The 12,831-nt window shown below is 43.0% G+C and overlaps 1 long non-coding RNA gene and 1 pseudogene across 1 annotated transcript in view; both read right to left on the bottom strand.

The window, feature by feature from the left end:
• Positions 1–239: 239 nt before the first annotated feature.
• Positions 240–12,831, bottom strand: part of LOC149864825 (uncharacterized) — a 57,504-nt gene continuing 44,912 nt past the window's right edge. The window contains exons 2-4 of the long non-coding RNA XR_016442288.1: positions 9,889–9,960; positions 5,000–5,068; positions 240–404 (exon numbers count right to left, since the gene is read on the bottom strand). This is a non-coding gene — a long non-coding RNA (uncharacterized LOC149864825). The remainder of the gene's footprint in view (positions 405–4,999; positions 5,069–9,888; positions 9,961–12,831) is intronic.
• On the bottom strand, positions 10,675–10,795 carry LOC149864826 (U2 spliceosomal RNA; annotated as a pseudogene).

Here is a 12,831-nt window from a genome sequence, read left to right as displayed (position 1 = left end):
GGTTCAGTTCCTCAGACTTTGGCTCCAGCTACAACCATGACTACAAATATTTTTTCACAAGCTTCAGAATGACACCATTTGTTACCTTTGCTTTACAACAGTGCTGGTATAAGTCGAGATCAATCATTCTTCTGCAACATTTCCATCATGCATTGAAATTTAGCCATAAAGCAAAGAGACACATGGTAGGTATGATGTCACTCTCTGGCATTTATTTAAGAATCATAAACCACTGGAAATGCTGTATTTCAGAATTGAACTTCCTGCCTTTTTCCCCACCAGGAAGATAGGCTACAGACACAGCAGCATTCTATATTGTAATACATATTCTATAACTACCCAGGTAATTGGCAAAGCCAAAATACAATTCAGTGGATTGCAGTGGAGATCTGTCGATGCAGTGGCTGCAAAAGATAAGTGGAAGATTAATAACAGATGTGTTTGGTTATAACAATATTGTTCCACTTCTAAATAATATACAGGATGCTGGACAACGCTGTCTTCTGTAAACCAAATTATTGGTTTTCAGCCCAAGCATTTAAAACCCAAGCACCTGCTAAGACAGCCAGATACGCTAAGCAGAAGTCCAGTGCTTCCATTGTTCTTTCTCTAAAGTTAACTCCCTTAGTTTCATATTGTTTCCATTGTTTAATTGTCCAAACGATACTGCCACTTTCAGGCCCCTCTTGTGCTAAAAGGTAAAAAGGAGTCATAAGGACCAGATCCTATTCCATCTATTGGGCATCTAAGTGGATGTAAGTGCCCAAGTGTGAATCTATTATACTGTATTCAAGTCCCTGAAAATCCATGAATACTCCTACTTTTGTAACACACCATCATCTGACCCTAAAAACTCAGCCACAAAAAACAGCAAGGAGGAGGAAGAGAACTCACCTTTGCTTTTAACAGTTTTTCAGTTACTCAATAGGAACAGCATCATACTTCAGTATCTAAGTCTATTTATGTACCTGATTGGTGGTATCTAGCTCTAGAAAGATGAAGTTTACAGTTTTAATATCTAATAGCAGTCAGTGAAATGACTGACCCTTCGGCTGGAAATGAAACACAGGTACATAGGTCTCATTTTTCTCGGAAGTTTTAAGAAATAGATTAATTGTGGCACCATAAATGCAGAGGCCCAAGGGCAGTGTTGAGTGGGGGAGAACTCATGGGGCCCTGTGTGGAGATGGCTTTTAGGGAGACAAATGAAATGCCCTGTTGGACCTGGTCCTGGCCACAGGCGATGACCTGGTAAGGGGCCTCCAGGTTCTTGACCACCTGGGCGATAGCGATCATCACTTGCTGGAATTCACCATCCAGTGCAGGGTGACAAAGGCCTGCAGCAAGATGGTAGCCCTAGACTTTAGGAGCGCCAGCTTCAACAAGTTGAGGAGACTAGTGCGGGAGGCGCTGGGGTCCTTGAGGGCAGGGGAACTCAGTGTCCAGGACAAGTGGTCGTTCCTTAAGGAAATGATACTCAGGGCCCAAGGGGAGTCCATCCCAACAAGATGCAAGGAGGGAAAGAGTGCCCGAAAGCCCCCCTGGCTCACCAAGAACATCCAGGAATGCCTGCTTGCCAAAAAGACGGCATACACCCAGTGGAAGGGGGGTGCTGCCTCCAAAGAGGAGTATACCTCCTCTGCTCAGGCCTGTAGGGGGGCTGTCAGGAAAGCTAAGGCGGACACAGAGCTAGGACTAGCGTCCAAGATCAAGGATAATAAAAAGTCCTTTTTCAAATACATAAGGAGGATGAAGAAGGCACTGGGTAATGTGGGGCCCCTGCAAAGTATGCTGGGCAATCTGGTGGTTGCGCCAGAGGAGAAAGCAGAACTCTTTAACCAATTCTTCATGTCTGTTTTCTTGTGCAGGGGCCAGGACTTCCCCACTGTGATGCCAGATAGACTTGAGGGGAACGCCTCCAGACCTCAGGTTGGGGAGGACCAGGTTAGACAGCTTCTGGAGGGGCTGGACGTGTTCAAGTCAGCGGGTCCAGATGCTCTCCACCCCAGGGTGTTGAGGGAGCTAGCTGGGGTTATTGCAGGGTCCTTGGCATGGCTTTATGAGCGCTCATGATGCTCGAGCCAGGTGCTGGATGACTGGAAGATAGCCAACGTGGTCCCCATCTTCAAAAAAGGGAAGAGAGAGGACCCGGGCAACTATAGGCCCGTCGGTCTTACCTCTATCCTTGGGAAACTCTTTGAGAAGATCCTCAAGGAGCACATCTGTGATGGGCCGGCTTCAAGGATGATGCTCAAGGGCAACCAGCACAGTTTCATTAGGGGCAGATCACGTCAGACCAACCTGATTGCCTTTTATGATCACGTCACAAAGGCAATGGATGCAGGTGTTGCCGTTGACGTAGTCTTTCTAGACTTCAGCAAGGCCTTTGACATCGCCTCCCACCCCATTCTCATTCAAAAACTAGGCGACTGTGGCATTGATGCCTACACAGTCAGATGGATTGCAGATTGACTGAAGGGTCATACTCAGAGGGTGGTGGTGGACGGGTCATATTCAACCTGGGGAGAAGTGGGCAGCGGGTCCTGGGGCCTGCGCTGTTCAATTTCTTCATCAGCGATTTGGACAACGGGGTGAACTGCAACCTGTTTAAATTCACTGATGATACCAAAATTTGGGGTGAGGTGAGCACGCTAGTAGGGAGAGAAAGACTGCAACAAGACCTGGATAGGTTACAGGAGTGGGCTGACATAAACAGTATGCGTTTCAATACTGACAAGTGCAGGTGCTGCACTTAGGCAGTAGAAACCAGCAGCACACTTATAGAATGGGAATCTCCCTTCTTGAGAGCACGGAGGCAGAAAGGGATCTTGGAGTCATTACTGACTCCAAGATGAACATGGGCCGACAATGCGGGGTCTCGGTTGGTAGGGCTAACCGCACCTTGTCATGCATCCACAGGTGCGTCTCAAGTAGAGCCAGGGAGGTGATCCTCCCCCTCTATGCAACACTGGTCAGGCCACAGCTGGAGTACTGTGTCCAGTTCTGTGCGCCCCATTTCAGTAGGGATGTGAACAACATTGAAAGGGTCCAGAGGAGGGCCACCCGCATGATCCGGGGACTACAGGGCAGACCCTACATTGAAAGACTGCGGGACCTAAACCTGTTCAGCCTTCACAAGAGAAGGCTGAGGGGGGACCTGGTGACTGTCTATAAACTCACTAGGGGGAACCAGAAGGGTTTAGGGGAGACACCGTTTCCCCTAGCGCCCCCTGGCATGACAAGGAACAACGGACACAAGCTATTGGAGAGTAGATTTAGATTAGACATCCGCAAGAACTACTTCACAGTTAGGGCGGCTAGGAGCTGGAACCGACTTCCTAGGGAAGTGGTGCTGGTTCCTACCCTGGGGATCTTTAAGAAGAGGCTTGATGACTACCTGGCTGGACTCATTTGAGTCCAGTCTTTTCTCCCGCCCAGGCGGGGGGTTGGACTTGAAGATCTACAAAGTCCCTTCCGACCCTACTTCTATGATTCTATGAGTCCATGACTATAGACAGAATAGGCTGAAAATACAATTCAAGTTAAAAAAAAAAAAATGTTTTAGTTGATCAGAGAGAAAAGGAAAAGAAGTAGGATCATAGGAATGATCCTGGAATATATATATTCAAAATGAAACATTTTGAATTTATATAGCATACATACATATGTCAACAGTGCATTGTGCATTAATTCCAGCTGCTGTAGCAGATTTGGCATATATCTTCTATAGATATAGATAGTGGGCACCTGTCGATACTTGGATCATAGTGTACACATAAGAGGTCTAGTCAGGTGCCTGATGAATCCACTTGTACAGAGTCCTGCAACCATCATATCATCAATACCCTTGACATGTGCCTAGGCAAGAATATGGAAGAGTAGAGGCTACCCAAGACCTACCACCCCCTTTTTAGACCAGTGAGACAGAATCCAAAGGACAGACTAAGTCTAGACATTCAGTGTCTCAATGATTGTAGCTTCTGCCAGACAGCAACAGATAAGAACTGCTTCTGACTACCTTATGCCTCGGGAAGGGCACATTTCTGTTGGGGGGATGTCCCTTAGCCTTTCTCCAGCCAGAAGTACCCACAAGACAGTGGGGGCTATTGTTTTGAGATGACCTATACTCACCTTACTCTGGAAGTTGCAATGTTGTGGTATTTTTATAGGAGCTACCCCACCATGAGTAGTCCCACCACATTGTGACCTAGCTCTCCAGTGGGTTGCAGTTTATGGTCATACTCAGGACCATATATTTACAAAGCTTTTTTTTATTTATTTATGTATATACACACATACTATGTATTATTTACAAAGCTAAAATTACAAAGCTACATGTGTACGTGCTGTGGCAGGTTTTCTTTTTCTCTGCCATCACATGTACAGTGCTGCCACTACCTACCCACTCTGAACATTTTTACTTGCCACTGCTTTTGCAGCATTCTGCTTACACACGGTTCCCTTCATTTCTTTGCAACAAATGTCTCACAAAAGATATGATCAACATAATTTAATAAAATAAATCACAATTTTACTTGCTTTTCTGTTCTCTCTTGTGACAATGCTGCTCTCTCATTCTTCATACTACCTGATTCTGTATTTGCCTTACAAATCCAAGGTCTCAACAGTCCCAAATGAACAAGACAGATTCAGGGCTAATCTATTTATCATAGCAGTAGGATAATGGGTAGATACTTGGATTGTGATTATTCTGTCTCAATTTTCCATTCTCTACGTTTCATTAGTTATAGAGTTCCCCAATATAAGGCTAAGAAATCATTGAAAACTGAAGGCTCCATCAGGGTCAAAGCAGCAGACAAAAAGGATTGTCTGCTACATAAGGAATTGCTGTCTAAAATGAATAAATCAATTATTTGTAACGTGCAAAGTCACAATTCTTATTCTGCCACTGCTACTCTGATAACTACTTATTGTGGGTAACCCAAATATTAGATCAGTTCTTCAAGGGCAAAACAGTAACTTAATTTAACCAGTTTACCTGACATTATTTGGTCAACTGTATTGTTCTCTCCATATTTCAAAAGCTGCAGTATCAATTCGCAGAAACCTGGTAAGTGTAATTGAAATAAAATGTGATACTTGTACACCTGTACAGCAGATGACCAAGTTAAAAGTGATTAAACAGAAATAGGCACTTAGTTCAGTTTCTTTTGGCTTTGAATCTTACTCCTTTATAGTTTTGCTAGAAAACCAATTTATCAATTTACATATCAATTTACATCAGCTAAAGGCCTAGACCTCAATTTTAAAATTTAGCACAGATAACCATTAAACTCTAAAGAATGCATTTACATTCATAACTGTCAGCATCTTTCAGTTTGTCTAAACAAGATACACAGTGAAAATAATTTTTATAGTTAATATTTAAGTTGCATCCCAATGCAAATTGTGTGGAGGAATGTAAATATCAGTATTAAATGTATACTGAAAATTGAGACTGAATCAGGTTTATAGCCTAGAGGCAAGTTGTGAATCCCATAAAGCATTGTTTAAGGGACCTGGTTAGTGTTCTGTACACCTGCTTAATGCTTTTTTTCATAGTCACAAATGTCAGACTGCTCAGTAACGCGTTTGGCTTTGAATGACAGCCATGCACTAGAGCAGCAGTTATGTTTTTTCACTACCAAATTGGACTATAAATGATGAAAAAGAGGTCAGAAAGGAAGTATGGAAGCATACAAATTTGAAAGGGGAAACTGCTAATAGCCATAAACCCTTTGCAATCAAAGGACTGGCAAGTCATTACGAATTACCTGCCCCATGAATTACTGATCTAACTGCATTATGATATGGAATTTTCTAACTCCTTTCATCTGTGGGGCATGCTTCCTAACAGCTCTCAGATCAAAAGCAAACCTCTGCAGTGAAGCTTTGAAAAAAAAACCTAGTGAGGGACATGAGATCCCTTATTTGTAAAGCTTTTTTAGTATGCAGGATTGATTATTTATTGGTTTGTTGATTGGATGTAATGTAAATACTTATCAATGTTGGGGTTTATCAGTATTGTTGAAATGACAGACAAGAACACTGGTGTTTCATCTACATGAGTCAAAAAATCCCATTTATGCAATATAAGCACCAATGATTTCAATAGCTTCACAAGTGGGAATTGCAAAATAAGCTTTTCGCAATCCAAGTCATTCAAAATATTTAACAAATAAAATCTGGATTGGTAGTTTTACCTTGTAGAAAAAGTTAATGAATCACCATGTGGTGAGTAACAGCTCTGACAGAGTCACTCTTCTTTGGATATATATACAAGATTACAAGACTATTGACTTTCTAGGTGAAGAACATATGCCACTGAAATCAGATGCTGGTCTATAGTTTTGATGGAGCAGCCTTTATATTACTGTTAAATTGAGGGCAGAAAAATGTTGACTCAGGCAACAAAACTTTTAACAGGATTTTTCACCTGGACATAGCATCAGGAAAATCTTTCTGAATGTACACAAAACAGTTAAAAAAAAAGAAAAGAAAAGAAATTCTTACCACCAGCAAAATACTTGATAAAGCTGGTTTTGTGGATTTGTGAAACAAGCTTTATTCTTGCCTCCAGACTTCTGCAAAAAAATTAAGTAGGTCACTTATAAAAGAAATGGAGAAATTCTGTTTGGGAGAAGTTCGTGCTTATGCTCAGAGGTGGAACAGGGAGACTATTTTGTCCCAGTGGCGGTGTGAACAGTTAATATCTGCTTCACTATATCTGTCACACAAAAATAAACAGGTTTCAATGTTTGCTAGTGTAAATAAGGAATATTTTGCCTTAGATGAAACTTGAAAAATATCTGGTACACAACCAGGCACAAAGCGAAGACATAATATCACAGAATCAGTAGAGCTGGTCTAAAAATGGAATCTTCCTCCTATGGAAAATTTCAAATGCTTGAAAACATTTCATTTAAAACTATCCAAAAAATGTAAAGGATTTAATTTTTTATGGAAGGAAAAATTATGTCTAGGAAGAACCACATTTTTCAGCTTACTCCTGGCAGTTCAGTTTCCTGGGTAGCTGCCTCCCAGAGCTACCTGACTCCAGCTTGGGTCTGCTTTGGGTCTCAGAAAGCTGTTGGAAGCAGCTGCCTGAAGGGAGGAGTGGAGCCAGGGCTGGCATGAAATCAGGAAGGCAGACACTCTGGCCAGCATGCCTGCCTGGTTTCTGCTGAAACTTTCAATGGAATCAACATGTTCCTCTGAAACACTTCAATTCCATCAAATCATCATTTTCCAACAGAAAAGTGTTCCATCGGAACATTTTCAACCAGCTCTAATAACCAGCGTATCTTGAGCTTCCCCTGGGCAGTCCACAGAGGTGGAGCTGAAGCACGTAAATGTAAACTTCAATTTGAAAGACAGCGAGCCAAGTTCTCTGCTTCATACTCCATTCCACAGAGATGGGCTGTGTCTAAGAATTTGGGATACTAAGGCTAGGTCTATACAATAAGCTTACTATCCCTGGCTAGGATGCCCTCCCAGTGCACCCTACCCAGGTGAGAAGCCTCCTCCCCCGCAAGCAGTATTGCTTTGAACAGTGCTAACTGGCCCACCCAACACCCTAGCCAGAAGTGACAACACTGCTTCCAGTTTCAATGGCAGTCTGCCTGGAGCAGCAGATGCTTGTGAAACTCTCACCAAGGACACTAGACTTACTGGACAGACACAGAAGGTATCTATCTAGTCAGTCTGAAAAGGAAGGAAGGAACTTTGGTCCTTTTGATACACAGAGTCTTATGAACTGCAGGAAATAGAAATTAATGATATTATGAAAGGAAAGAGAAGAACTCCTGCTTTACTAGCCTTGCTGACTTAGGAAATATAAAGCTTCAAAAATCAAACCCTGCTGAATATCCTCTTGTCCTACTCACTCCCCCTTCAGTTCCATCTTGAAGTTAATGGTAGAACCAATGCTGTGCATTGATTCAAAATATTTATCCTGTTCCAGATGGATTAAAGTATTCATTTTTGTCTGAAATAGTTCAATAATATTGACTACTAGAATTAAAGGAAGGAGACTGACTGCCCCAATTTAAAATCTAATTTCAAGACAGAGGCATCATCTGGCTCCAAAGTCATGCTGACATCAAGCATTTCCCACTTGTGAGAGGCAAAGACCTCCAAGAATGGCCATCATGCCCTGCAGTGGTCACCCTGCTCTTATTGTGCTCCAGTCCCATAGGGCATGTGTAGATGAAACGAGGAGCACGTGTGCACAACACCTTAAAGCGGGTTAAATGCTTTTGCACTGCTTTAATTGTATTTGTGTTTGCACATGTTACCAGCATATTGCACATAAATTCCAGCTGCTGTAGCACACTTGGTGGCATAATGTGCCTTAAATGACTTTGGGGTGCAGGCAACTAAAACACCTCAGAGGAGTTTTAGTTTGCTGCCCTACAATTGCAGAGTGAAGCACTGGGTTCCATGTTGCTCAGGGGCTCTGCAGGCAACCTGGCAGCAGCCCAGGAAGTCAGACTCCACCAAAAATAAAATAAAAAAAAGACAGCAAGCCTGATTCCCGCCTACCCCCCTGGATCTTGCCTGCATGAGCTGCATGGGAACCAGTCCTTCTCTTCGTGACTGCACCATCCTCCCAGGACTGCCCGAGCTGGGTGCCTGCAGGTCGGTGGCACCTGGGAAGGGGAGACGCTGCTGCGGTGGAGGGAAGCACCAGTCCCCCTTCAGCCCCCCTCCCCAGCCCAGGGACCACTCCACCCACCGGCAGCTCGCCCTCCCCTCCCTGCCACCGGAGAGGCAGTTAAGACATGGGTGTACATGACATAGGGGTTTACTTCACCCTAAACTGAAGCAGTGTGTTTAAAAACCCATCACATCAGTTAAGGGTCCCCGTTTCATCTACACCTGCCCTTAGGCACTCTCCTGTTCTCCTCGCCTACCAGGCTTTGTTGTAAATAAGTATTTAGAAAGGGAGGCTACATTTAGGATCGCTGAGCAAGAACTCACATACTTGCTTCATTCTTCTGCTACTTCCCTAGCTTCTGAACAAGCCCTCCTTCTTCCTATTATCACAGCGGATAAGTGCTCCGTGGTCCCTAGGTGATAGCCTTCCTAATTAAGGACCAATGAGAAGCTCCTGCCCCATCTTCTGTCTCCTGCTGTTTGCTGGTCCTGCAGCAATTAAGTGTCCGATCCTGTTTTGTAGCAGGAGCCTCTGGCTCCCTAGTTACCCTACTTATGCACTCAAGAGTGCAACCCACTTAACTACTTTGAGACACTGCAATTCTGCATCAGCATGAAAACAGGAACTCTTTACCATGCACTAACATATGCACCTGGAACACAAATGATCTGGGAGCAGGAGTTATATTCATGGGGAAAATGGCAAAGGAACACAATCAAATTTAAAAAAAAAAAAAAAAAATCACACAAAATGTTTAACAGGGCACCCGTTGGGTAAGTAGAAATAATGGCCACAAACTGGAAGAGAGCAAATTCAGATCGGACATCAGGAAAAAATTCTTTATGGTGAGGGTTGCCAAAATATGGAATAAGCTTCCAAGGGAGGTGGTGCTGTCCCCTTCCTTGGAGGTGTTCAAAAGGAGATTGGACAGACACCTGGCTGGGGTCATTTGACCCCAGTACTCATTCCTGCCCAGGGCAGGGGGTTGGACTTGATGATCTAATAGGTCCCTTCCAACCCTAACATCTATGAAACACCTCTCTGAATTACAGCCATTATTGTGACCAATGTCATCTAGGGTTACTATGCCTGATATAGATTACAAAGAAAAACTCATTTTCCAGTTTGTTTTCTTTGTGCATCTGAGGATTTTTAGACTTAATACTATTTCACCTGACACAGCTAAATGGCCTGCACACTGCCATGTAACTGTAGTTTTAACTACTTACCCACAGTTTGTAATTAAGTTTGGTGAATATGCAAGCGTGGATGTACTTGGAGCCCCTCTTGAACTTTACGCCCTGGACAGGAGAGAGAGAGAGAGAGAGAGAGTGAGCGAGTGAGCGAGTGAGCGAGTGTGTTGGTGGGGGCGGGGCAAAGGAAGCAAACCAGAAGGTGTGTGGCTCTTTAAGATGGATACTGTCCTGGATGGAAAGAACACTTGGGTTTTAGCCTGGACCCTTGGTCTCAATAGGACAGAAATGTTTTTGCTGCTCTCTATCCATTTTTTCTAATAATCTCTGCAGGGAACAGTAGACTGATAGACTCAAATATAGGCCCACTTCACATGTGCTTTTGCCCAACTACAATTTCAGGACTCATGTGCCCACCTGAGTGAGTGTACATCACCTAGCCAGAGTTTCCAGTGAAATAGTATTTAATCTTGTGCATTTGTCTGGTTTGCTTATTTTTTTCTCTTCTATGTATCAGTTTTCACACAAAAGACAATTAAAAACATTCTACTATATTTACTTGAATATAAGATAACATTTTTTCCTCAGTCAGCTTGAGGAAAAAAAATCTTGTTTTATATTAGCATACAGGAAAACCTCATTAAATACACTGTCCATCATTAAACTGCTGCCAAAAGCAACAGGTGCTCAGTAAGGGAAACCAGCTATGAAGTTGATTAAACGTAGGGAACATTGAGCATGACTAAAAAAATACATGGCCCATAATGGACAAACATGGTGGCAACCTCTTTTTTTTGGCCCTTCAGGGTATTCCCTCCACAGGGAAATGGCACCAAACCTGTAGGTACTGCAATACCAGGCCAACACTGGAAAAGCCAGAGCCAGCCCTGACTCCCCTTGGTGCCAAAAATGCTTGATCTTAGCCAAAAGGCCAAGATGCCGTTCGGAACCTTATTTTTATTATTATTATTGTTGTTATTAAACTCAACATTTTATTAAAGAAAAACCTCACAAATATTTACAAAAATCAAACATTATATTATCCAACAAAGCCTCATAACATGTTAACTCCTCCTTATCTCAGTTTACAATATTATCTCATCCCACAATTAGCCTCTCTCGCATCCCACTATCTCCGGCACTCCTCAAGTGAAGATATACTTCCATTTATCTTTCCTCCACATCTCCTTCTTACTCTCATCTTTCTCCTCATCATCCCTTTGCATGTAATATTTGAGGTCAAACAAGGATCGCTGTAAATATCCCATCATAGTAAAATCTATTCCCCTCATGATCAGCAAATTCCTTACTTTCCACAGGGCTGAATTAATACAGATCACCTATGCCCATCTCTTCCCTTCTTCCTATCCTTTCTTAACCAACCCATGCATCATGGTCTCAAAGTGTATCTTATCATTCATTTATAAAATTTGTAAAAATCTCTGTGCCCTCCTCCAAATCTCCTGTGCAAAACTGCATTCCCAAGATGAATGTACCACTGATCCCCCCCTCCCCCACAACAATCTGTTCCATTTTAGCACCCCAGAAGAACATACAACTCAGTCTCTGGATTTTGCTCCTTTGAATCCATGAAGAAGGATATACTACACCTACAACCACCACAACGGGTAGCAACACCTGTTTCACTAGCTTCATGTTTGCTACATATAATAAATCACTTACACTCCAAAACCTTCAAAAATATTCCAAACCCATGACCCTATCTCCTACCATGCTTTTTCCCCTTTCCCTTCTATATAAAGAAGTACCCCCGATATTTTTATCTGATTCTTAACCACCCATATGCCAAACTCCCATAGATCTCCCCAATTTCCAATCCCCAACACCTCGTAACATGCTCTTAGCGTTGTTTACTTTCGCCCCTGCAGCTTCCCCATAGTCTCCCACGTGTTTCAGGATTCTCTCTAATGAGAATATCTCGCACCATCACGTTAATCTCACCCCCCGCCACGCTCAGGAATATTAACTCCACTGATTATTTTGTCTCCCCTTCTCCTCTGTGCCAGAAGTTCCATGGCGCATACAAAGGTCCCCGGTGACAAAGGGCACCCTTGCCTCACCCGTTTGTATCTGAAAAGCCCGATTCAAGTTTCTGTTCACCAAGACCTGACTCGGCCATACAACAATTCCACCCAGCCTACCAACATTTCTGAGAATCCCATTTGCAGCAGCACCTCAAATAAAAACTCACGCTTTACCCTGTCATACTTTCTCAAGAGCAAAATCTCCTAGCACCATATTTCATTTTCTAATTTTCATGTACACCAGCATGTCTCTCAACACCTAGCATGCTTGTGCAACTCTTCTCCTTTCCACTGCATACATTTGGTCCTCTTACATGACCTGATCCAGAACACTTTCATTCGTACCACTATGACTTCCACTAGGATTTTATAATCTGTATTCAATAATGTGATCGGCTTCCTGTTCTTGAGGCATTTTCAGTCTCCCTTCTTATACAGTAGCACCACTACTCCATCTGCAAAGCCCTCCCCAATCTTTCTTTCTTCTGTTATCTCTCTGAAGACTTCCACTAAATCCTTTCCCACCCAAAGCGCAAATTTCATGTAAAATTCGGCTAGGAGTCCATCCTTTCCTGGTGACTTGTTTCCTTTAAAAGTTCTCAAATATTCTTCTACCTCTGTTATCCTTATACTCCTCTCCTGCAACTCATCCTGCCTTTTATCCTCCACCTTCTCCTTGACGTTCACCAATAACCCCCTTCTTCCGCTCACTATCAATTTCCCACTTTCTGTACAAGTCCTCATACAAGTCTGCCACAGCGTTCAGTAACTCCTGGCCTTCCACAGCCTCCATTCTCCTTGTTCATTCTTTCCACCTCTCCCTTTGCTTGTCTGATTTTTGCTATGAAGTATGAGTTTGAGACTTCTCCTTCTGCCACACAAGATGCTTTTGCTAGGAATATCTTTTCAGCAGCTCTCTCTTTAAACCATTCCT

The sequence above is a fragment of the Crocodylus siamensis genome, chromosome 5 (assembly GCF_052110815.1).
Source record: "Crocodylus siamensis isolate JL-2025a chromosome 5, ASM5211081v1, whole genome shotgun sequence".
In the NCBI taxonomy this organism is placed as follows: Eukaryota; Metazoa; Chordata; order Crocodylia; family Crocodylidae; genus Crocodylus; species Crocodylus siamensis.
The sequence above is the reverse complement of the archived record's forward strand: the minus strand, read 5'-3'. Positions and strand labels throughout refer to the sequence as shown.